Here is a 24151-nt window from a genome sequence, read left to right as displayed (position 1 = left end):
TAAGGACAAGAAGCTCAATACCATAGAAGCCCACAAGCTAGAGCGAGGTTGTGGGTTGAAATCGTAGGCTGCCAATTTTATCAACACAAAAGTACATACATTGTAATTCCTAGAGAAAACCCTTCTATGTGGGGTTAAAGTGTTCATGTTATAGATTTCCATTAGTGAAGGGGCTGACATATTTCTAGACAACTCAAGACCCTCTACTTGCCGGTGGACTCATTTACCTTAAACACTTGTCCTTTCATGACTATGATAGGGTTTTCTCTAGAGAGCTTTGATTATCTATGCCTCTATTTTCATTTGAGAATTTAGGTTTGATTGTCTGTGCCTGGATTGTAACCAAAATATGGGTGCAAATATTTTATAGCAAATGCAATGAAAAGAAAAACTAAAAACATTTTACAACCTGGAAACATTAACATTCTTTGCAATGAAAAAAATTGAAAAATATTCACTAGAAACAATGACGATACCTTTCTTCTACTTCCTTTCTTGGCTTCCTCCCTCTGCAACGTGCAGTCATCATCTCACACGAAATGAAATTTTAAATATAAAAATTGAATTTCTTCATAGCTTTGGTGGGAATATTTTGTTTTTGGTGGGAAAATGAAAATAAGTTATTGACAAGTGGTAATATTCTCTCCTAAACTAGTGGGGTTAATTCCAGCCCCACCCCTTTTTCATCCACTCAAAATGAAAAAGCTAAAAAGTAGGGGCTCCTATAAAATAGGAAAAGATTCTAATTAAAATTTTATCCCCCCAAAATAAAATCCATGGGACGTCCAACTCCCAAAAAATAGAGCCCAAGCCCCCTCCATGGGATCCCTGCCTTACATATCTAAAGCAAGAAAAGAATGATAATGCTCTTTAGAAAATTGTTGGATACAATTGATTAATTGTGTATTGTCTTTGATGTTACACAAATTTCATATCATTATCAGTCAATGTATGCTGAGCTCACTCGGGTAGTGAAGACAGTTTTCTATGTCTATTGAGCGCTCCACTGTTTGCCTAGTTTAGAAGGTAGTGTTTACCGAGTTCACTTAGGCATCAAAGGAAAGTCTATGGAAGATGAGTGTTAACCAATCTCACTCAGCTAATGAAGGATAATTTGGATGGAACTAGTGTTAACTGATCTCACTTAGTTATCAAAGGAACTTTGCGAATATGCAACATTGATCGAGCTTTAGTGTCTACCGAGCAAGGTCAACTAACGAAGGATTTTCTTTTGGAATAGTAAGTTTAATTTGATTTATGTATTGGTTCTAGCCAACTGAGAAGATGAATATTAGTTATTCTAAGTTGTATTTTAGCCGACTTGATCATATGAAAGATATAAGTATAAGGTCAAGTTGTGGGTTAGAATGTGTGAAGTAGTGGTGAAAATGCATTGAAGATTTAATGATGGTAAGAGGAAGGAAATCAGAAGGATAAGCAGTGTATCCTTGTGGAGCTGAAAAGATATATTCGACCAGAAAGGATCAAGTATACAAGCCAAAATAGAGATTCATAATCAGAAATTTAGTTGCATTGGAAATCAAGTCATCTCATTATTACTATCTAACCATTGTAGAAATGATCTAAATCTCTTAATAGAGTTGGCTTAATAGCTATTTGTAAATCCTCTAGCAAGGTGGCAATTCTATTGAATTATCTAAAGACCTCTAACAAGGCCACTCCTAACAGGGTGATTAAATACTCGAATAGGGTCACACCTAAAAGTGTGTTTTGTAACCTTTAACAAGGTTGGCTCCTAATAGGGATCACTTCAGAAGAGTGAAAATAATAACTAGTTGCAATTATTGGTTTTTTCCAAATTGGGTTTCCATGTTAAATCCTAGTGTTAAATGTGTTCATGCTATTTTCTTTTATGTGCTCGCAACTAAGCTAAAGTAATGGTAATCACAGATAACATCTAAAGTTTGCATATTTAGTATTTACCGAGTTACATCATTTTATGTGTGTTTGTCGAGCATCAACAATATTCATTTATCAGTGTTTATTTTGTATTGACATCTAAGGGATATGGGATTTATTTTTGTAGTAATTGATTCACCCCTCCCCTCTCAATTGATCGTCTTATATTTTCAACAATTGATATTGGAGATTTTGGTGCTTGTAGAGAAAGATCAAGATGTCTTATAGAAGAGAGATTCTCAAGTTGAATAGAGATAATTTTGTAGAATGGCAAGGACTTATGAGGTTACATTTGGCTACCGTCAGTGATTCAAGTTGTAAATATCTTGATGTTGAATACAAGGCTCCCAATGGAACATTATTAGTTGAAGATATTGTTGAAAAGAAGAATCATAACATCATGATGATTGATATTACATCTGCTCTTAGTTATCCTAAATTTGATGAAGTAAAAGATTGCAAAATTACTCATGAAATGTGGACCAAACTGAAAGACATTTATGGAGGAGATGACAATGTAAGAAGAGATAAAGTTGAAAGTCTTAGAGGTCATTTTGATAGATGAAAATGAGAGAAGATGAAAACATTGCAAATTATGTGGAAAGAATCAAAGCAAGTGTGAGCACAATCAAAGCATCTAGAGGAGACATTGATGACAAAATAGCTGTAAGTAAGGTACTCAAAACCATTCTTCCTATTTATGCAATTAGAGTGTCTACTATTCAAGAGATGATATGTGATTCAAATAATAAACTAATCTTGGATGCTCTAGTTGGAAGATTAGCAGCTTTTGAGTTGGATAACTATGATAACTATGTTCCTAGTTCTAAAGGTATTGAGTTTGCATTTGAAGCTAAACTCTCACTCAAGAAAAAGAGTAAGAAATCAAAGGCTAGTCAATCAAGAAGTGAAGAAGAAGAAATAGAAGAGAGCTTAGACAGTGATCTTGAAGTTGTTGAAGCCCTACTTGCAAGAAAATATTTCAAAGGAAGATGAAAGTACAAAGGTAAGGTTCCTTTGATCTATTTTTCTTGTGAAGAAGTTGGTCACATTGCTGCAAGGTGTCCAAATAGAGAAAACAAAGATGAAAAGAAAAACAATAAGCACAAAGGCAAGAAGGATTTCAAGAACTACAAAAACTATAAGGAAAAAGGTAAAAAATCTTGTTTTATGGCTAAAGATTATGAAAATAGTGAAGATGAAATGGTATATATTGCTGTAAAAGATGAATTAGATGATGAAGGAGTGATGCAAGAGCATCCAGAGGTATAAGGGCAATCCTGTGTCACCCAAAAAAAGTACTTAGACTTAGTTTCTGTTTCATGTGTTTTCATTTATGGATACCCATTTGGGTCAAATAAAGGTCCCAACTCTCACTGTTCCACTATCAGTGTTCTAGGATAGATTATTTGAACACCTTGGGATACGTGTAAATGCAAAAAAATAGGAGTATGTAATTAAGCCATCATTTTGGTGAACTAGGAGGTGTAAATTGGCCAGATGAATGTAATTGCAATTTAGAGCATTTCAAAAAAAGAATCAGGTCAAAAGGCCCCACAGTTTGAAAGTTATCGCAATTTTTCAATTTTTGGAGACCTCCTAAGAATGCTTCGAAGTTAGGTTAGGAGCATTAAATGACCTCAAAAAGGGTCAAAAAATGGGAGATGAGTGAAGCTATCCATAAGGCTATAGAGCGCTTCGAGAGCTTTTCGAAAATGTAAACAGTTCATCAATTAGAGCTACGGTTCAAAAGTTATGCCTCCTGGAAGTTCAGTTATTGTTTTTGGATTCTTCTAGATTTGCACCAACTTCTAATGCAGCTTCTAGAGCCTTCTACTTGGTCGGTGGATGCCTACTAGCACTTTCTAGAATGTACTCCTAGTCCTTAACCCTCCGGAGTCTATTTAAGGACATTTTTGGCATTGTAAAAGGCAGTTCGAAGTGGAATTTGAGAGGAGGTACCAAAAGGAGAAATTATCTCCAATTTTGTGCTATTGTAAGCCCTTAGGGCATGTTTTGAAGTCTATTTTCTCTATATTGAATGTACTAGCTTATTTTCACAGTTTAATTCAATTTCCCTTTTTCCTGTTGTGTCCATTTTGTGCTTGGGTTGTGTCCCCATCAAGTGGTATCAGAGTTGGTTTTCCTGAGCGTGTAGACAGAGGGCCGACTGTGAGGCAATTTGTACCAGGACTGTGTGGTTGTGGGTTTGAGTTAAGAAGATACCTCCATGAAAAGAGTGTGGGGGAAGGGCCAGAGCTATTAATCTTAAGGAGGTTAGAGCCCTCCAAAGGTAGGTACAAGCATTGTAGGAGGAGCTCCGTAGAGGAACAAATGTTGCCGCAGGTGCAATGAAGAAGAAGAAATTGGACCAGAAGGGGAATTTGACGGGGAAGTTTTGAATTAGGTAGAGGAAAGGCTTTTTAGGGCCATTACTAAATTTGGGAAAAGACCTACAATTGATGTGGGTGTATTTTCAAGAAATTTGAAACCAGATGAGTTGATCGACTGGATCAATGAACTGGAAGAATACTTTGAGTATGAGGATATCAGGGACCCAGATAGGGTTAAGTTTGCAAAGGCCAAACTGAAAGGCCATGCCAAAATTTGGTGGCAAGAGGTTCAATTGGAAAGAAACAGAAGAGGAAAGGAGAAGATCACAAGGTGGGATCGCATGGTGGACAAATTAAAGAAGCAGTTCATTCCTGTAGACTACGAGCTTGATTTGTTTAAGAAGATGCATGGGCTAAAGCAAGTAGGGAGATTAGTCCAAGAATATACAGAGGAGTTTTGTTGACTTTTGATTAGAGCAAGGCATGCATAAGCAAATAAGGAGAAGGTTGCTCGTTATATCAGTGGGTTGTGACCTAGCATCCAGGAGGAATTAAGTCTGGTAAGAATGACCAGTATTGAAGAAGCATACCAATTTGCCCTATGAGTTGAAGAGAAGCTGAATAAGAGGTTTGAAGGGAGACAAAGAGGGTGTGGTCAAGAAGGAAGGGGAACCGGTAGGTCATCTGGAGGTTGAAATGAAATCCAAAAGAAAAATGAAGATGTGGGTACTAGCAGGAACCAGAGGAATGAGGGTTTCAACCGCTCTCATGATCAAGACTTCTGAAATCAGAGAGGAAGAGGTAGAGGACATGGACAAGGAAGAGGAGGCTTCTGTGGTACCTGTTTCCATTGTAATGAAGAAGGTCATCGTGCCTTTGAATGCCCTCAACGACAAGGAAGGACAGATAGGAGAGCTGAGGGTCAAGCTAGGGTTGCTCATGTGGATGAGGATGCACATTAATCAAATTCAGAGGATGCAGAAAGAGGAGAGACCTTGGTAAATGAAAGGGTCCTACTAAGTGGCAAGATTGAACCAGAACAAAGGAGGAGTTTGTTTCGCACCAGGTGCAAAAGTGAGGAAAAATGTTGTGATGTGATCATTGATGGTAGTAGCACTGACAACTTGGTGTCAGAGGAGATGGTCTCTAAGCTGAAGCTCAAGAGGGAGAAACATCCCCAGCCCTATCGGATTGCTTGGGTGAAAGATGATCATAAGGTCCTGGTAAGTGAACAATGTCTCATGAAATTCAAAATTGGGAGTTACCATGATGAAGTTCTCTGTGATGTTATTCCAATGGATGTTTTCCATCTATTGTTGGGTAGACCATGGAAGTTTGATAGACATGCAGTACATGATGGTCATGCAAACAAATACTCTCTAACAAAGGATGGAGTTCACCACAAACTGAAGCCCATGAAAAAGGAAGGTGAAAAGGTATGTAGCAGTGCTAGGATTTGTCTTGTTGATGGAAGAAAGTTTTTAGATGGAATGAAACATCAGCGTATGTGCTATGCTTTGATTCCTAGGAAAGATAAAGAAGGTAGTAGTGAAATACCACTTGAAGTTTCAGATTTACTAGGTGAGTTTGGAGATATTATCTCTGATAATGTTCCAGAAGGATTGCCACTAGTAAGGCAAATCAGTCATCAGATAGATCTAATTCCAGGAGCTAGTTTGCCTAACAAGGCTGCTCACAGGATGACTCCTACTGAAACAGAGGAGCTAAATAGACAAGTTCAGGAGCTATTAAGGAAGGGCTTGATTCGGGAGAGCTTGAGTCCATGTGCAGTACCTGCAGTATTGGCACCAAAGAAGGATGGAGAGTGGAGGATGTGTACAGGCTCTCGAGCTATAAATAGGATAACCATCAAATATCGGTTTCCTTTGCCAAGAATGGATGATCTTATGGACTGCTTGAGTGGAGCTCAGTACTTCACAAAGATAGATCTCAAGAGTGGTTATCACCAGATACGGATTCGAGAAGGAGATGAGTGGAAAATGGCCTTCAAGACCAAGGAGGGTCTTTATGAGTGGTTAGTCATGCCCTTTGGATTGATGAACGCCCCAAGCACCTTCATGCAGCTTATGAATGAGGTACTTAAGAAGTTCTTGAGAAATTTTTTTATTGTCTATTTGGATGATATTTTAATTTTCAGCAAGACTTTAGAAGAACATTTATTGCATATTCATAGTGTCCTTGAAAGGTTAAGGGAAGAGAAATTGTTAATCAATTTGAAGAAGTGTATCTTTGCAAAAAGGGAGTTAGTCTATTTGGGGTTTGTTATATCACCTGAAGGTCTCAAAATGGATCCAGAGAAGGTAAAAGCCATCTTGGAATGGCCTACTCCAAGGTCTGCTACTGGGGTAAGATCATTTCATGGTCTGGTTAGTTTTTATAGGAAGTTTATTAAGAATTTTAGTGGCATATGTGCACCCCTAACTGACACAATAAGAGGGGGTAGAAAAGAGTTCAAATGGACTGCAGTAGCTGCGAGAAGTTTTGAATTGCTGAAGAAAAAGGTGACAGAACAACATATGTTGGCACTTCCAAATTTTAGAAAGGTGTTCCAGGTGGATTATGATGCTAGTGGCAGCGCTATTGGGGCTATATTGAGCCAAGAAGGTAAGCCGATTGCATATTTTAGTGAAAAATTGAATGATGCAAAGAAGAAGTATTATGTTTATGATCAAGAGTTCTATGCAATAGTTTAGGCCTTAAAGAAATGGAGGCATTATTTATTGCCAAAGGAATTTGTTTTGTATATTGATCACCAGGCATTACAATACCTAAATAGCCAAGGTAAATTGAATCAGAGGCATATGAAGTGGGTAGAGTTCTTACAGAGCTATACATTTGTGTTGAAACATAGAGTGAAAAATCTAACAGGGTTGCAGATGCACTAAGCAGGAGACAGTTGTTGCTTACACTAATGCAGGTTGAAGTAGTTGGGTTTGATGAACTCAAGAATTTGTACCCTAAAGATCCTGATTTTGGTAAAGTGTGGAAAGCTTGTAAAGAACTTGTTGCTATAGATAGAACTAAGTGGTTAGACTATTTGATTCAGGATGGTATGTTATTCAAGGGCAGCCAATTATGCATTCCAAGGAGTTCCATGAGGGAAAATCTGATTAAAGAGAAATGCAGTGGAGGGATGACAGGACATTTTGGTCGAGATAAGACCATTGCCATTTTTAGAGAACATTATTTTTGGCCTCAGATTTCACAAGATGTGAAGAAGTTTGTACAAAGTTGCCAGGTTTGTCAAGTTGCCAAGGGATTTAGCCACAATACTGGACTATATCAGCCATTGCCTATTCCATCAAGGCCATGGGAGGACATAAGTATGGATTTTTTTCTTGGATTGCCGAGGAAACCAAGGGGTAATGAATCAGTATTTGTGGTGGTTGATAGGTTCTCCAAAATGGCACATTTCATTCCATGCCACAAAAATCATGATGCTATCCATATTCCAGACTTATTTTTCAGAGAAGTGGTAAGACTACATGGTCTTCCAAGGAGTATAGTTTTTGACAGAGACACTAAATTTGTGGGGTATTTTTGGAGAACATTGTAAAAAAAGTTGAGAACAGACTTGAAATTCAGTTCCACACATCACCCACAAATTGACGGCCAAACAGAAGTGGTAAACAGAAGTTTGGGCAATTTGCTGAGATGTTTAGTTGGGGATAAGCCCAAGGGGTGGGACTTGATTCTACCACAAGCCGAGTTTGCTTACAATAACTCTGTAAATAGGAGTACTGGTAGATCACCATTCCACATTGTATATGGAAGTAGCCCAAGGACTGCGCCAGAATTGAGGAAGATAGAGCAAGGGGAGAGGACAAGTGCTGAAGCTGAAGAATTTGCTGAACATATCAAGCATCTACATGAGGAGGTTCAAGCACACATTACCAAGATGAATCAAGAGTATAAAGATACGGCTGATCAAAGCAGAAGACATAAAGAATTCCAAGTAGGGGATCTAGTCATGGTACAGTTACGAAAAGAAAGATTTACAGCCGGTACTTACAACAAGCTAAAAATGAAGAAATTTGGCCCCTACAAAATTCTGAAGAAACATGACTCAGGAAATGAATATGAGGTGGAGTTGCTAGATGGTATTCACATTTCTCCTATTTTCAACATTGTAGACTTAATAGAGTATCATGATGATGGTGCAGATGAGGAACTGATGTTAGAGCCATGTCCAATTCCTGCTTCTAAGAAGGAGGAGATAGAAGACATTCTAAATCATCGTGTGGGTAGGAGCACCAGAAATAGGCAGTAAGAAGAGTATTTGGTCAAGTGGAAAGGACGATTGATAGAGGACTCAACCTGGATTTCAGCAGCTGAGATTTCCCATTTGGGATTTCCTCTACCATTCATAAAGTGATAAGGTCACTTTTCAATCTACCCTGGGTGTCTGATGTAAGAGCATCCAGAGGTATAAGGGCAATCCTGTGTCACCCAAAAAAATGTACTTAGACTTAGTTTTTGTTTCATGTGTTTTCATTTTTGGATACCCATTTGGGTCAAATAAAGGTCCCAACTCTCACAGTTCCACTATCAGTGTTCTAAGATAGAGTATTTGAACACCTTGGGATACGTGTAAATGTCAAAAAAATAGGAGTATGTAATTAAGCCATCATTTTGGTGAACTAGGAGGTGTAAATTGGCCAAATGAATGTAATTGCAATTTAGAGCATTCCAGAAAAAGAATCAGGTCAAAAGGCCCCATGGTTTGAAAGTTATCGCAGTTTTTCGGTTTTTGGAGACCTCCTAAGAATGCTTCAAAGTTAGGTTAGGGGCATTAAATGACCTCAAAAATTTCCAAAAAATGGGGGATGAGCAAAGCTGGTCCATAGGTCTATAGAGCGCTTTGAGAGCTTTTCGAAAATGTAAACGGTTCGTCAATCGGAGCTACGGTTCAAAAGTTATGCCTCCCAAAAGTTTAATTATTGTTTTTGGATTCTTCTAGATTTGCACCAACTTCTAACCCGGCTTCTGGAGCCTTCTACTTGGTCGGTGGATGCCTACTAGCACTTTCTAGAATGCACTCCTAGTCCTTAACCCTCCGGGGTCTATTTAAGGACATTTTTGGCATTGTAAAAGGCAGTTCAGAGTGGAATTTGAGAGGAGGTACCAAAAGGAGAAATTATCTCCAGTTTTGTGCTATTGTAAGCCCTTAGGGCATGTTTTGAAGTCTATTTTCTCTGTACTGAATGCACTAGCTTATTTTCACAGTTTAATTCAATTTCCCTTTTTCCTGTTGTGTCCATTCTATGCTTGGGTTGTGTCCCCATCAAGGAGATAAAATGACACTTATCTCTCATGTTAGAAAAAATGATAGATGGATTATTGATACTGGTTGTTCACATCATATGACTGGCGATAAAACAAAATTTGAGCACATGGGATATTATGATGGTGGTAATGTGAGATTTAGAAACAATGAACCTTGTTACATAAAAGGAAAGGATGTATTTCTCTGACTAAAGAACTTGTATGTGATAATGCTTATTGGGTTGAAGGATTAAAGAGTAATCTACTAAGTGTGGCACAATTGAATAACATTGGATTCAAGGTAGAATTCATGGATGGAAAGGCCAAACTACTAGATAGAAAAGGAAATATGGTTGGATTTGGTAAGCAAACAAAAGGTAATCTATTTTATCTTGATCTCAGTGAAAGTTCATGTTTTATTGCTCAAGTAGAAGAAAGTTGTCTATGGCACAAAAGATCATCTCATGTAAACTTTGATAATCTAGTTAAGATAAGAAAACATAAAAGAGTAAGAGGTATTCCTAGTTTGAAGAAACTTGATACGGGTCTATGCAAAAATTGCCAAATTAGTAAAATAAAAAAGACTAGTTTTAAAAGAAAGAACTATCATTTAGAAGAAGTCTTAGAATTTGTGCATAAAAACTTATGTGGACCATTTGGAATAGAGAGTTATAGTGGAGAAAAGCTTTTCATTCTTTTTGTTGGTGACTATTCTAGAATGATGACTTTAATAAAAGAAAAATTAGAAGCTTTTCAAAAGTTTAAGTGGTATTTAGCAAGAGTAGAAAAAGAAACTGGAAAGAGATTGAAATGTTTGAGATTAAACAGAGGTGGTCAATTCATCTCTAATGAATTCAATGATTTTTGTATTAAAAGAGGAATTAAAAGACAAGTATCACCACCTGGTACACCTCGACATAATGGTATAGCTAAAAGAAGGAACAAATCCATCATGGATTGTGCAAGAACATTGATGATAGAAAAGAATGTTGTAGTCAAAGATTGAAAGGAAACAATCAACATTGCAGTTCATACCTTGAATAGAGTACAACTGAAGAAAGGTTCAAATTAAACTCCTTATCAACTATGGTATGGATACAAACCTAATGTAAGTTACTTGAAAGTATTTGGTAGAAAATGCTATATCTTAAAAGAATCTAGAAAATGAAGATTTGATGTTAAAGATGATGAAGGCATACTTCTAGGATACTCTTTTAGAAGTAAAGCATACAAATGTTTGAATTTGTCTACTCGCAAAATTATAGAAAGTGAACATGTGAGAATTGGTGAGTTTGTAGAAAAGAGTGAAGAAGAAAGAAACAAAGAGCTAGAGGATTACATATGATTTGTTTACTATGAACCTGATAATCTACCAAATCTATCTAAAAGAAAGGAAGCTTCACCCCCCGAGTCCCTAAAATCTCCAACAGTTACCGAGTTGCAGACAGTGCAACTTGAGTCATAGTTTGAAGGACCCAAGATGTAGTCAGAGGCTACCAAGCTAGTTCAAACCAAGTCTAAAGGACTTGAGTCACAAATAGTAGGACTCGAGCTTAATACTGAAGTTCATGATGAAATCAGTGAAACTCATTCCAAATCCAAAAAACCCATGTTAGCAAGACATGTTAGAAGGCATCATGCACTTGATCAAATCATTGGAGACAAATCTAATGGAACAATGACAAGAAGAAAATTAAAGGCACATGTTTACTTGTTAAATTTGAACCAAGAAATATTAAAGATGCATTGGATAAGGAAAGCTGGGTTGAAGCAATGAATGAAGAAATAGAATAGATAGAGAAGAACAAAACCTAGACTCTTATTCCTAGACCCAAGGATAAAAATGTAATTGGTAGAAAGTGGGTGTTTAGAAACAAGTTGAATGAAGATGGAAAAGTTTCTAGAAACAAAGCAAGATTGGTGTGTAAAGCTAATCTCAAAACAAGTTATTGATTATGGTGAAACTTTTGCTCTTATTGCAAGATTAGAAGGTGTTAGAACATTACTAGTATATGAAGCACACAAAGGATTTAAAGTGTATCAAATGGATGTTAAATCTGCATTCTTTAATGTAATTCTTGATGAAGAAGTCTACATTGAACAACTAGAAGGTTTTGTAGATCCTAGCAAAAGGGACATGGTTTGTTGTGTAAGTCATTATATGGTCTCAAGCAAGCTCCCAGAGCTTGGTATGAAAGACTTCATAATTACTTGATACAAAATAGCTTTCAAAGAACAAATGATAACAGCAGTCTGTATATCAAAGAAGGACCAAACAAGAAGATTGTGTTAGCAGAAATATTTGTTGATGACACATTATTCATAGAAAATGATGACTTCTGCAAAGAATTTTTAGAAGAAATGAGTAAAGAATTTGAGATGTCTATGTTTGATCAAATAAAATTCTTTGTTGGAATACAGATTTAGTAGAACAAATATGGTATATACATTACTCAATCTAAGTACATCAAGGAAATACTAAAGAAATTTGGAATGGAATATCCAAGACCAATTGGAACCCCTATGTCTAGTGGACATAAACTTTCCAAAATGATGATTCTAAAGAGGCAGATCAGACCAATATAGATCAATTATTGGAAAATTGCAGTATGTAGTGCGTACAAGGCCTGATATTGCCTTAACAGTTGGTATGGTGTCAAGATTCTCAAACAAATCCCAGAGAAAATCACATGATGGCAATCAAGAGAATCATAAGATATCTAAAAGGTACTGAAGACTATGGCTTATGGTACAAAATTGGATGTAATTTGGACTTGAAGGTATTCACTAATGTTGATTGGGCAAGAAGTCTTAATGACAAAAAAAACACTAGTGGTGGAGCATTCTTTCTTGATAAAAGAATAGTGTCTTGGACAAGCAAGAAACAAAATTGTATCTCTCAGACCACAACAAAGGCAGAATATGTGGCGGTAGTAGTTAATTGTTCTAATATTTTTTGGTTCAAACAACTATTGGAAGGAATGAAGATAGAGTTCAAGGATCTAGTAGTCATATACTGTGATAACACCAGTGCAATCAATATATCAAAGAATCTAGTGATGCATACCAAAACAAAACATATTGCTATAAAATTTCACTTCTTAAGAGAATTGGTGCAAGACGAAGAAGTCAGATTGGAATATGTGAACACAAAAGAACAATTTGTAGATATATTCACCAAGCCATTACCTAAGGATGCATTTTTGTATCTAAGAGGTAAGCTAGGTGTCATTCCCCTATCTGAAGCTCACTAAATGAAGTTTAGTGATGCATCAACCGTAGAAAGCTGAAGATCAATCAATTGGTGTAGTATCGAAAAGGGCATATTGCAAATGAATCAGTACTTAAGGTACATTGACATTCATTGAACATTGTCTTTGGCATGTGTTGTCAAAGAGGGAGAAGTTTATTGTCATATCTCATAGAAATTTTAATTATAATGAAGTAGAAATTTGTTGTAAGAGGAAGAAGTTTTCTGTCAAAAGAAGTTGTTGTAGATAGAAGTTTTTTGACAGAGGGAGAAACTAAAGGCAGAAAGAGTTCACATGGACAAAGGAAGTTCTCATGGATGTGAATCAAAAAGAAACTAAGGATATGTTCCTTACTTTATTCTTGTTCCAAAAAAAAAAAATTCATTGTGTTACAACATGTTGTGTTGCCATCAATGCCAAAGAGGGAGATTGTTGGATATAATTAATTAATTGTGTATTGTCTTTGATGTTACAAAAATGTCATATCATTATCAGTCAGTGTATGTCAAGCTCACTTGGGCAGTGAAGACAATTTTCTATGTCTACCGAGTGCTCCAGTGTTTGCCTAGTTCAGAAGGTAGTGTCTACCAAGTTCACTTAGGCATCAAAGGAAAGTCTGTAGAAGTTGAGTGTTAATCAAACTCACTCAACTAATGAAGGAAAAGTTGGATAGAACCAGTGTTAATTGAGCTCACTTAGTTACCAAAGGAACTTAATGAATATGCAATTTTGACCGAGCTTCACTTGGTTAACACAGGAAAATCATTTATGAAGTTAGTGTCTACTGAGCAGGGTCGACTAACAAAGGATTTTCTTTTGGCATATCAAGTTTAATTGATTTATCCATTGGTTCTAGCCGATTGAGAAGATAAATATTAGTTATTCTAAGTTGTATTTTAGCCAACTAGATCATATGAAAGATATAAGTATAAGGTCAAGTTGTGGGTTAAAATGTGCAAAGCAGTGGTGAAAATGCATTAAAGATTTAATGTTGGTAAGAGGAAGTAAATCTGAAGGATAAGCAATATATCCTTGTGGAGTTGAAAAGATATATTAGATCAGAAAGGATAAAGTATACAAGCTAGAATAAAGATCTATAATCAACAATTCAGTTGCATCAGAAATCAGGTCATCTCATTGTTACTTTCTAACCATTTTAGCAGTGATCTAAATCTTTTAGCAGAGTTGGCTTAACAACTATTTGTAAATCCTTTAGCAAGGTGGCAGTTCCGTTGAATTGTCTAAAGACCTCTAACAAGGCCACTGCTAACAGGGTGATTAAATCCTCTAATAGGGTCACACCTAATAGTGTGTTTTTTAACCTTTAATAGGGTTGGCTCCTAATAAAGCTCACTTTAGAAGAGTGAAAACAATAGCTAGTTGCAATTGGTGTTTTTTTCCAATTTGGGTTTCCATGTTAAATCCTAGTGTCAAATGTGTTCATGCCATTTCCTTTTATGTGTTTGCAACTAAGCTAAAGTAATAGTAATCACATATAACATCTAAAGTTTGCATATTCAATATTTACCGAGTTACAACATTTTATGTGTGTTTACCAAGCATCAATAGTATTCAGTTATCATAGTTTATTTTGTACTGCCATCTAAGGGATCTAGGATTTATTTTTGTAGTAACTGATTCACCCCTCCCCTCTTAGTTACTCCTCTTATATTTCCAACAAACGTATAGTCACTAGCAGCTATGGGAGGTGCAACGGATAGCCAAATAGGTGACGAGAATGATAATGCTCTTTAGAAGGTATAGTCACTAGCAGTTATGGGAGATGCAAGGGGTAGCTAAATAGGTGTTTGATTTGAATGAGTAATTAAAGCGAATAATTGAAGCTTTACATAATAAAAGAAAGAAGTGAATAATTGAAGCTTTACATAATAAAAGAAAGAAAGTGTATAATGGAACATAATTGTAGTAGCATTCATTTTGGATGAATTAAAGTTATAATAATGTTCTTTTATATTTTTTTTGTAGGTCCTCTTAAAAAGTGTAGTATTTAAATATACATTAAAACCAAAAATGTAGTATTTATAAGTGTAAATTTAATTAAAGATTTATTATAAAAGATCCACTATGAAAAATGTAATTAAAAGAAGTCATTGAAAAGCATAATTGAATCTTTACGTGATAAAAGAAAGTGTGTAAAGCGATCTTGTACGTAGTAACATTTTTTTTGGGATGAATTAAAGTTTTTTGATTAAGTAAAATAGGTTCTGAAGGGGTCCTAAAATACTGTATAATAGATAAATATTTAATCCATTAAGCCAACATAGTCAAATCATAACAAAACATGACAAGTCAACAAAGAACACAAGGTCAACCAGCAAAAGACAACAGTCAAGAGATAACACGAAACAAAAAAAAAAAAACACAAAGACTAGAGACCACACAAAAAAAAGGCCACTCAAGCCATGCTCTTAAGAAAATTTGCCACTTGTAGCTCCAGTTGATTCATACCTTCACCAACCTTCTTGATTTTCATAATCTCCTTGGTGGCCGCAACAACTTGCTTCCTGGTGTTGGACCTGGTTCTTTTCCCCAGGTTGTCCTAACTATCTCAGGGTCTTCCTGATCTTTAACAATCTTCACAATGGCCTTCTCACCAAAAATCCTCTCCATATTGTTGATCAAGATCTTGATATGTTCATTAGAGGCCTTCATAATTTTGTAGTTATGGTCAACAATGTTTTTCAAAGTATTCTTGAGTCTTGAAGTCCTATTATCCAATTCAAGAACCTTTTCTTCCAATAAGTAAAAGGAATACATGTTCATGAGAGCACCCATGTTACCCCCATCCCTAGTCTTAATATCCACATTCTTTTGAATGTTGGCCTTGTCTTCCAGGTTATTCATCCTTTCCTTCATATCAATGACTTCATGATAAAGCCATTTAATAGACCTAAAATTATCTAGAAGGTTATTACGAGCATTGTTGAGGACATCCATGGTTGGTTCTTTGTTGGAGTTGCTCATAATCAACATTGAGAGGTCAATGAACTCCCTAAGATCCACCTCACCCCCCTCTTCTCATCCCTTTTGACTCAATCTTATCCCTAGCAATACCCAACCTCACTAAGTCCATATTGAAGTTTTTCCACACAACCCTCCTCTCCTTGGAAGGAGTATCCCTCATAGAGGGCTTAACTGGCATATTAGGCAAAGAATTCTAAGCTGAAACAACAAGGGAATCAACAACCTTCATTTTCCCTTCTCTGGCTGCATCCAAAGATTCTTTAGCAAGGTATGACAAACTCTTAATAAGGGAATCCAAACCACATCTATTCCCATCTCTGCTAACGAACTTCATGACTAAATTGCCTTATTTTTTGTTACTTGTAGAAGTAGAGCCCTTCTTCTTCTTGCTACCCTCTAGCTCAATATTTGTCTCCATGTCATCACCTTCCACATTATACTCCTCATCCAAAGAGATGATCATTTTATTCACCTTTTTCTTTGATCTAGAGCCTTTAACCTCGTTCTTCACTTTCTTCATAGGGCACTTAAACTCCTTTCCTATCCTTTCCTTTGCTTTTATGGGTTGAGATCTCAATTTCCTTTGAGTGCATATCATCACTTTCTTCAACATCTGACTAATCCTAATGAGACTCAGACTCCTCTCACCAAGTCTCCAAGTCATCACCATCATGAATAGATTTATCCATAGGATGAGCCACAATATGCTTGTAAATTAAAAGCATTAAACCATCATGTAGAGGGGGATGTAGACACCAAAAACTATCCAATTGAGCACAATTACCCTTATCTTGCACAATTAAATAGGTATTTATTATTTATTTAATTTTATCCTTATCCTACATTTAATTTTAAAAAATTATATTTATTTAATTACATTCATCTTTATCCCCTGTCCTTGATTTAAATAAATTTGCATTTATTAAATCCTAGCCCATTTCCCCTCATCCTACTTGCATCTTAATTTTCACTTTAATTAAGTAAACAAGCTTATTTTACTTAATTAAATCCTATTTATCCCACTTGGAACTAAATATTATATTTAATTATATTTGAGCACATGGATCCTAACTTTAACCCTCACCTAACCTCACTTGCCTAACCTAACCCATCCTTCTTGTTGGTGTTTTGAAAAGTTACAGTTTCAAGTTACCCCAATGAGAACAGAATACATCTAGGGGCAGCTACTTCCCATCTGTAACACACAACTAGAGGCATTTCATGACTTGTAGTAGAGAGGACTTACTATGACATAGTATGAGCATAGGTTTCTTGAGCTCCTTCCCTCTATTGAGTATATGAGAGAGGAGAAGCTACACACTCATCATTTTATTAAGGGACTTAATGTACCCCTTTACGATTCAGTTTAGTTAACTTTTCTAGCTACATTTAGAGAGGCAATTAAGAGAGCCCTAGTAGTAGAGGATATTCATAAAAGGGGGAAAAATTATTTTTAGAATTGAAATAACTCATAATTTTTTTCAGGTCAGTAGAGACCCCCTTGGAAAGGGAATAAGAATCAGTTATGAGGATCCTTTAAGGTTCCTCAACCACAGTAAGATTATAGACATGGATCATCACAGGGATATAGAGGCTCTAATCCTAAGTAGTCATAATAGTCATAGGGCTCTAAATGGGATTAGAAGACACACACCCCTTACACATAGCCAGGTAGCACTTAACAATCCAATAGGGGTGGTTTCAGTGGATCCAGTCGGACTAGAGGTTCATAATAGATGAGGTCATAAGGTGTTCAGATTTAGACTAGAGGACCTTGCTACACTTGTGGTAGAATGAGTCATATTGCTAGAGATTTCCCATAAGGTCCAGTATTAGGCTATCAGAAAGGGGCTACTCTAGAGCCCATAGTAGGTGACATGGGCAGATCTCACAGAGTATTTGCAGCGGTTGATAACTGCTTGGCAGAGCATCAGGTTGCAGTCATTGAGGTTGTAGGTATGATATGAGGTAGTCATGTCTCTATTCTATTTGATTTTGGAGCTACTGATTCATTTATATCTCCATTAGTGGTGGTGTTGTGGGCTAGTGGCAGTTAGATAGGAGGTCAGTTGGGAGATAGAGTTAGCCTCAGGTGTTAGAGTGTTAGTTGATTCCTTGGTTTGTGAGTGTGAGATTTAGATTAGAGACATGACTACCATGGTTGATTTTTGCATTACCACTTTGGGTACCTATGATGTAGTTCTTGGCATGGATTGGCTATATGCCTACAACACCAAGATAGACTGTCGACATAAGAGGGTAGAATGTATAGATAGTCATGGCACTTCCACAATGATTTTTGGAGTAAAAAGGCTTGTATCTCTTTGTATGATATCTACTATGTAGCTAAAGTGGTGCTTGCATAAGGGATGTTAGCTATTTTCCATCACTATTAGTGATAGGGATGAGGATTTTGAGGAGACTTGCCTTGACGATTTTCCTATCTTGGAGGAGTTTGCAAATGTTTTTCCCTTAGAGAGCTTCTTGGTATGCCTCCAACTAGAGCGGTGGATTTCCACATTGATCTTGTGCTAGGAGCTGAGCCTATTTCTTGGTATGCCTCCAACTATCGACAGCTAAATAAAGTAATGATTAAGAACTGATAACCAATACCTAGGATTAATGATCTTTTTGATTAGCTAAAGGGTGCCTGTGTCTTCTCAAAGATATATCTAAGTTAGGTTATCACTAGTTGAGGATAGTAGAGAGTGATATCCACAAGACTACTTTCCATACGAGGTATGGCCACTTTGAGTTCACTGTAGTGCCATTTGGCCTCATGAATGCTCTGGATATATTCATGAGTCTTATGAATGGGGTATTCCATACATTTCTAGATAAATTTTTGGTGGTGTTTCTTGATGAAATTTTGATTTATTCTCAAGATGAGAAGGAACATGAGGAGCATTTGAGACAAGTACTTCAACATTTGAGGGAGAATCAATTGTATGGCAATTTGAACAAGTGTGCTTTCTTTATACTTGAGATACATTATCTAGGCCATATTATTACAGGTCATGGGATCTCAATAGACCCATCTAAGATTTGAGCTATTATGGAATGATCAACACCTACCAGTGTCACTAAAGTGAGCAGTTTCATGGGATTAAATAGTTATTATAAATGCTTTGTTGCAAGTTTTTCTAGATTGGCTCATCCCATTACATCTCTTTAGAGAAAGAGAAAGAAGTTCAAGTGGATAGAGAAGTGTGAGAGAGCCTTCCAAGAGGTGAAGATAGCTCTCACTAGTGCACCAATACTTGCAGTTCCTGACCCATCAGGGGATTTTGTTGTGTGTATAGATGCTTCTTTGGATGGCATAGGAGCAGTTCTTATGTAGGATGGTCAAGTTATAGGAAGCTTAAGACTCACAAGTTGAACTATCCTACGCATGAACTAGATCTTGCAACAGTAGTTCATGCTTTAGTGAGATGGTGATATTTTCTCTTAGATCACCATTTTGAGCTTCATTCAGATCATTAGAGTTTACAATACATCTTCTCACAACCAAACCTTAATGCTAGGTAGAGAAGATGGATGGAGTTTTTATGTGAGTATGATTTTGATGTTCATTACATCAAGGGCAAGGAGAATGTGGTTGCAGATGCTCTGAGTAGGAGATGACATATGATATCTTCCATGACTACTACCATAGATTTGAAAGAGCACATGTTACAACATTTTCCCAAGGATAAGTTATATGCAGAGATTCATCAGGTTACACATTCTCAAAGATCCCTAATGGGAAATTTTGCAGACTATTCCTTGGAGGCTAATGTGCTTTTATGTCACAAAGGACATATTTGTGTACCTTGTATGGGTGATCTGTGAGAGTTCATCATTTTAGAGGCTCATCGAGCACCATATGTAGCACATCCTAGTGTCAAGAAGTTACATTCAAACTTGAGATAGTTGTATTTTTGGCTCGAGATGAGGGTACAAATTGCCAATATTATTGCTAGATGTCTTGAGTGTGAGAGAGTGAAGACAGAGCACAACCATCCAGGGGGACTTTTACAACTGCATGAGATACCTATGTGGAAGTGGGATGTGATATCTATGGACTTTATTGTTGGTCTTCCTATATCTTCTCATTGTCATGATGATATCTTGGTGGTAGTTGATATGTTGACTAAGGTTACACACTTCTCACCTGTTTGTACTACCTTTACAGCACCAACAGTAGCACAAGTGTTCTTATGAGACATTTCCAAAATTCATGACATCCCTTGTTAGATCATTTATGATCAAGACTCTCTATTCACATCTTTATTTTGGAGTGAGCTTCAAACAACTTTGGGTACTAGTATTAATTCCAGTACAACATATCACCCTTAGACAAATGGATAGCCAGAGAAGGTTAATTACGTATTAGAGGATATGTTGCAAATGTATGTGATGGACAATTAGGTCAAGTGGGAGGAGTACCTTCATATTGTGGAGTTCACCTGTAATAATGGGCATCATACTTCTATAGGTATGCCTCTTTATCAAACCTTATATGGTAGACCTTGCAAGACTCCTTTGAGTTGGGATAGGATTGAGGATAGAGTATCCATTAGACCATAGTTAGTTAGAGACATGGAGCAATAGGTTGATTTAATTAGGCAACATCTTGGAGAAGCTCAAGATAGACAAAAAAAAGTATGCTGATGTGAAGAAGGTAGAAAAAGAGTACATAGTTGGTGATAGAATTTTTCTGAGAGCACATCCGCACAAGAGTCTGATCCATCTTGGAAAGGGTTCTAAGTTGGAACCTCATTTTTTTGGACTATTTGAGATACTGGAGAGGATAATACTAGTTGCCTACCATTTAGCTTTGTCACCTAGCCTGTCACACATTTAAAATGTGTTTCATGTTTTAGTATTGAGGAGGTATATTTATGACGAGTCTCACATTATAGATTGGGATGCCTTGTAGGTGGAGTCAGGTGAACACTTAGCTCTGGAGCCCATTTGTATTTTGGGCTGATGGACCCTAGCTCTTCGAGGCAGAGAGCTGGACTAGGTTAGAGTCCAGTGAGATTGTTATGATGAGGTCATGGCTTCATGGGAGGACACAACATAGATGAGACCACAGTACCCATACCTCTTTGATGAACTTCAGGAGGATGTTCATGTCTAGAGGGGGAGGATGTGAGGCCTCACCTGACCCATCATAGCATATCATAGAAGCTTATTTGAATTTCAAATACTTTATATTTTGAGACCTTGTTATATGTTGGACTATTTTGGATTGTTACTCAGACTATTTTATACTATGGGACACTTTATTTTATGGTAATTATTTATGACATTAGAACTTATTTACGATGCTTGATGATTAGTTACATTCATGTACTTGATTGGTTATTTTATTAATGAGTAGGAAATTATGTTTGAATACAAATTTTAGATGGATTATATATATTTAAAAATCATGAAATGTTGCAAAAGGGACATATCATGTTTAGTTCGATAATGGTAGTATTATATATGCACAATGGTTTAGAAATGGAAAAATATTATTTGAAATTCAATTGAGAAATGCCTTATGCTTTGATTCAATTATGAATATAGAATTGATTGAGGATTTCTATATGCATATGATTTATTTATCTTGGACTACTAATATGTGGTTTGAGTGTGTAGGAAATAACCATGGTAAAATGGAGAACCAAGACAATAACTTTGTATTAATTGAGAATGCCAAGGTTAAATCTAATGAAGAGATCTTAACCTCATTGTTAAGTATTTTACTTTGTGAACATAATGTTAATGGGTGTTTTAGATTAGATTCCTTTTTGTGAAAATTGATTTGTCACTTGTAATGTTAAATGTATATTTTATAGTGTCACTTGACACTTGTATTGTTATGTGTTTAAATGGAAAGTTAGGTTGAGATATTAGCAAAAGACACCCAACCTTATTCTAACCAAAAATAATAAATAAATTATCCCCTTGCATAAAAATATCTTATGAAGGTTTTAATTAAATTAAATTCTGGATTTCAAGTTTTGGGTGACGTTAGAGGATTTTATTTGAGTCTTAGGGTGTTCTTTTAGTGAAATTAAGTTAGCTACTTGTTAGTACTATATGTTAGGGCTTTAATTTTGACTTTGCTTGAGTTAAAATCTTTTTTCTAACACTTTTAAAATCCCATTTTTCAAGTATTGCAAAAATGGAAGAAGACTTACCCAAATTCCCACCTTATCTTTAGTGAGTTGATAATTCTAACCAAATAGAGAAATTTAGGTTGAGTTAAAGTGTTTGTTCTCTTTCTTGATGGAGGAAAATTAGGAGTTTTTTTTTTTTCTTTTAGAAAGAAATTGGAAAATAGAGTTGGGATTCACCCACTCTCTAGTTTTAGAGATTTTCACTTTTGGAGATTAGATTAAGGAAGGATAGAGGACTCTTCTCAAATTGGTTCATTTACCATAGCTTGGAGAAAGGTTGGAACTTTTTGCCATGTTTTGGAAAATACATGTTGTTTTGTTTTTCTGAATAAAAGATGTGTAAATTTTCTACAAATGCATATGTGTGTGTGCATGAGTTTCTATTGCCTTATTTTTATTTTTATTTTGAGAGCATGATGTTATGGGTGTGGAAGGACTTTTGGAAATATTCAAGACTAAGCTAAGTTACTTAGAGGGGAGGGGTGAATTAGTAACTTCTAAAACTTTGACAATTTCAATAAGCCAATTAGCATTTAATTCATCACATCTGGTCTAATTGCATGCATGAGAAACTGAAAACATGGAAGAATCCATAACACTTGAACACAAAGATTTGGTGACCCAAAAACATTCCAAATAGAAAGTAAAACTGGGGTGGGGATGATACCCACAAACTTTAGTACTGCAACATAAAGTTGGCCTGTTAAGGCATACATTGATCACTTCTGATGATTGGCACTATTAGGAGCAAACATGACTACTAGGTCCACCTTGTGAGAGGATTTACAAAGATACAACAAAGTATGCACTCAATAAAGAGATTTAGAAAAGATTGTTAGGTCTACCTTGTTAGAGGATTTTGACTGGTTCACCTATTAGGATAAAGCAGTAGATCTCTGATTTGCAATTGAGTTTGTTGATAGAGATTCCTTAGTGTATTGATCACCTTTCTATGATAGATTTGTTACTGTTGCTCCTTGTATTGATATGGCCTTTATAATTCTTTATTTGCTGCATTCACAATACATAAGCTTACACATTCACATTCTTGCACTTTCTTTCTTTTTCTTCATAAATTGGATATGATACAATACATCACATATATATACCAATCCAATTTACAAAATTACAAAGTTGACCATGACACAAGTTAACACAAATATTATAAAGTCGGCCCACATGAAGACATTCGGGTTTTGAAGACTGACTCAATGAGGTTTTGATACTCAGTATCCACTATCATTGCTTGGAATTATCATGCTTTTGGTAGACATAGAAGCTTGGTCCATACTAATCACTTTCAAGTAGTCTTAGTCTGCATTGGTGACTCGGTAGATATTGTGCAACTTGAAAAACACTAAATCACTTGGTTAGCATGAAGTAGCTCGGTAAACACTGGCTTCACATCACCTAAACTACGAACTCGATAGATACTACAATGCTTGATAAACATAGGCTTCACATCACATGAACTGCAAACTTGGTAACCACTGATAAACTTGGTGTATACTGAAATACACGGTTTGAACTATTGAACTTCACACTAACTGAATCTGCTCGATAACCACCAAGATTAGTCCAAGAGACTCAATAGCAATTGTAGAGCTCAATGGCTACTAAATTACATGGCAAACACTATAAACTATTCAATGAGCTCAGTAGCTATACAAAATTTGAATAAGTGTGTGTCACTTATAACAAACTTGACTGATATGTCAACAATCTCCCCCTTTGGCATTAGTGACAAAAACATTTATTAGCCCAAAATTGAATACCTTGTATTCATCACAATGTGATACTAGCTCAGTCTATTTTTGAGATTTTTCAAAATTGATCTTTGTAAGTATATACAGAGTATTTCTTCACCATAACATATTTCTCCCCCATACTATGTGTTCCACTATGCACATAAAACTTTTCTCTCATATAATAACATATCTCCCCTTATAGCTTTTCTCCCATATCTCATCTCCCCCTTTTTGATAGTGATGCCAAAGATTTATTCTAACATATTTACATGGAGACACCAAAATGAGATAAGAATTTAGAGTGTACCTTGAGGGTAATTACCAAGGTTTTATCCCAATTTTCTTGCAATACCTTGCATGTATGAATGACAATTCACACTTCAACTGCCAGTTTAATCATGTGATCCACAACAAAGAAGTTGTTATCATAGATTAGAGTCTTTGAATATATAATGTCTTTCTACATAGAATCC

The sequence above is a fragment of the Cupressus sempervirens genome, chromosome 11 (assembly GCF_028749045.1).
Source record: "Cupressus sempervirens isolate cs-2001-9-10 chromosome 11, ASM2874904v1, whole genome shotgun sequence".
NCBI lineage: Eukaryota > Viridiplantae > Streptophyta > Pinopsida > Cupressales > Cupressaceae > Cupressus > Cupressus sempervirens.
This window is presented reverse-complemented; position numbering follows the sequence as displayed.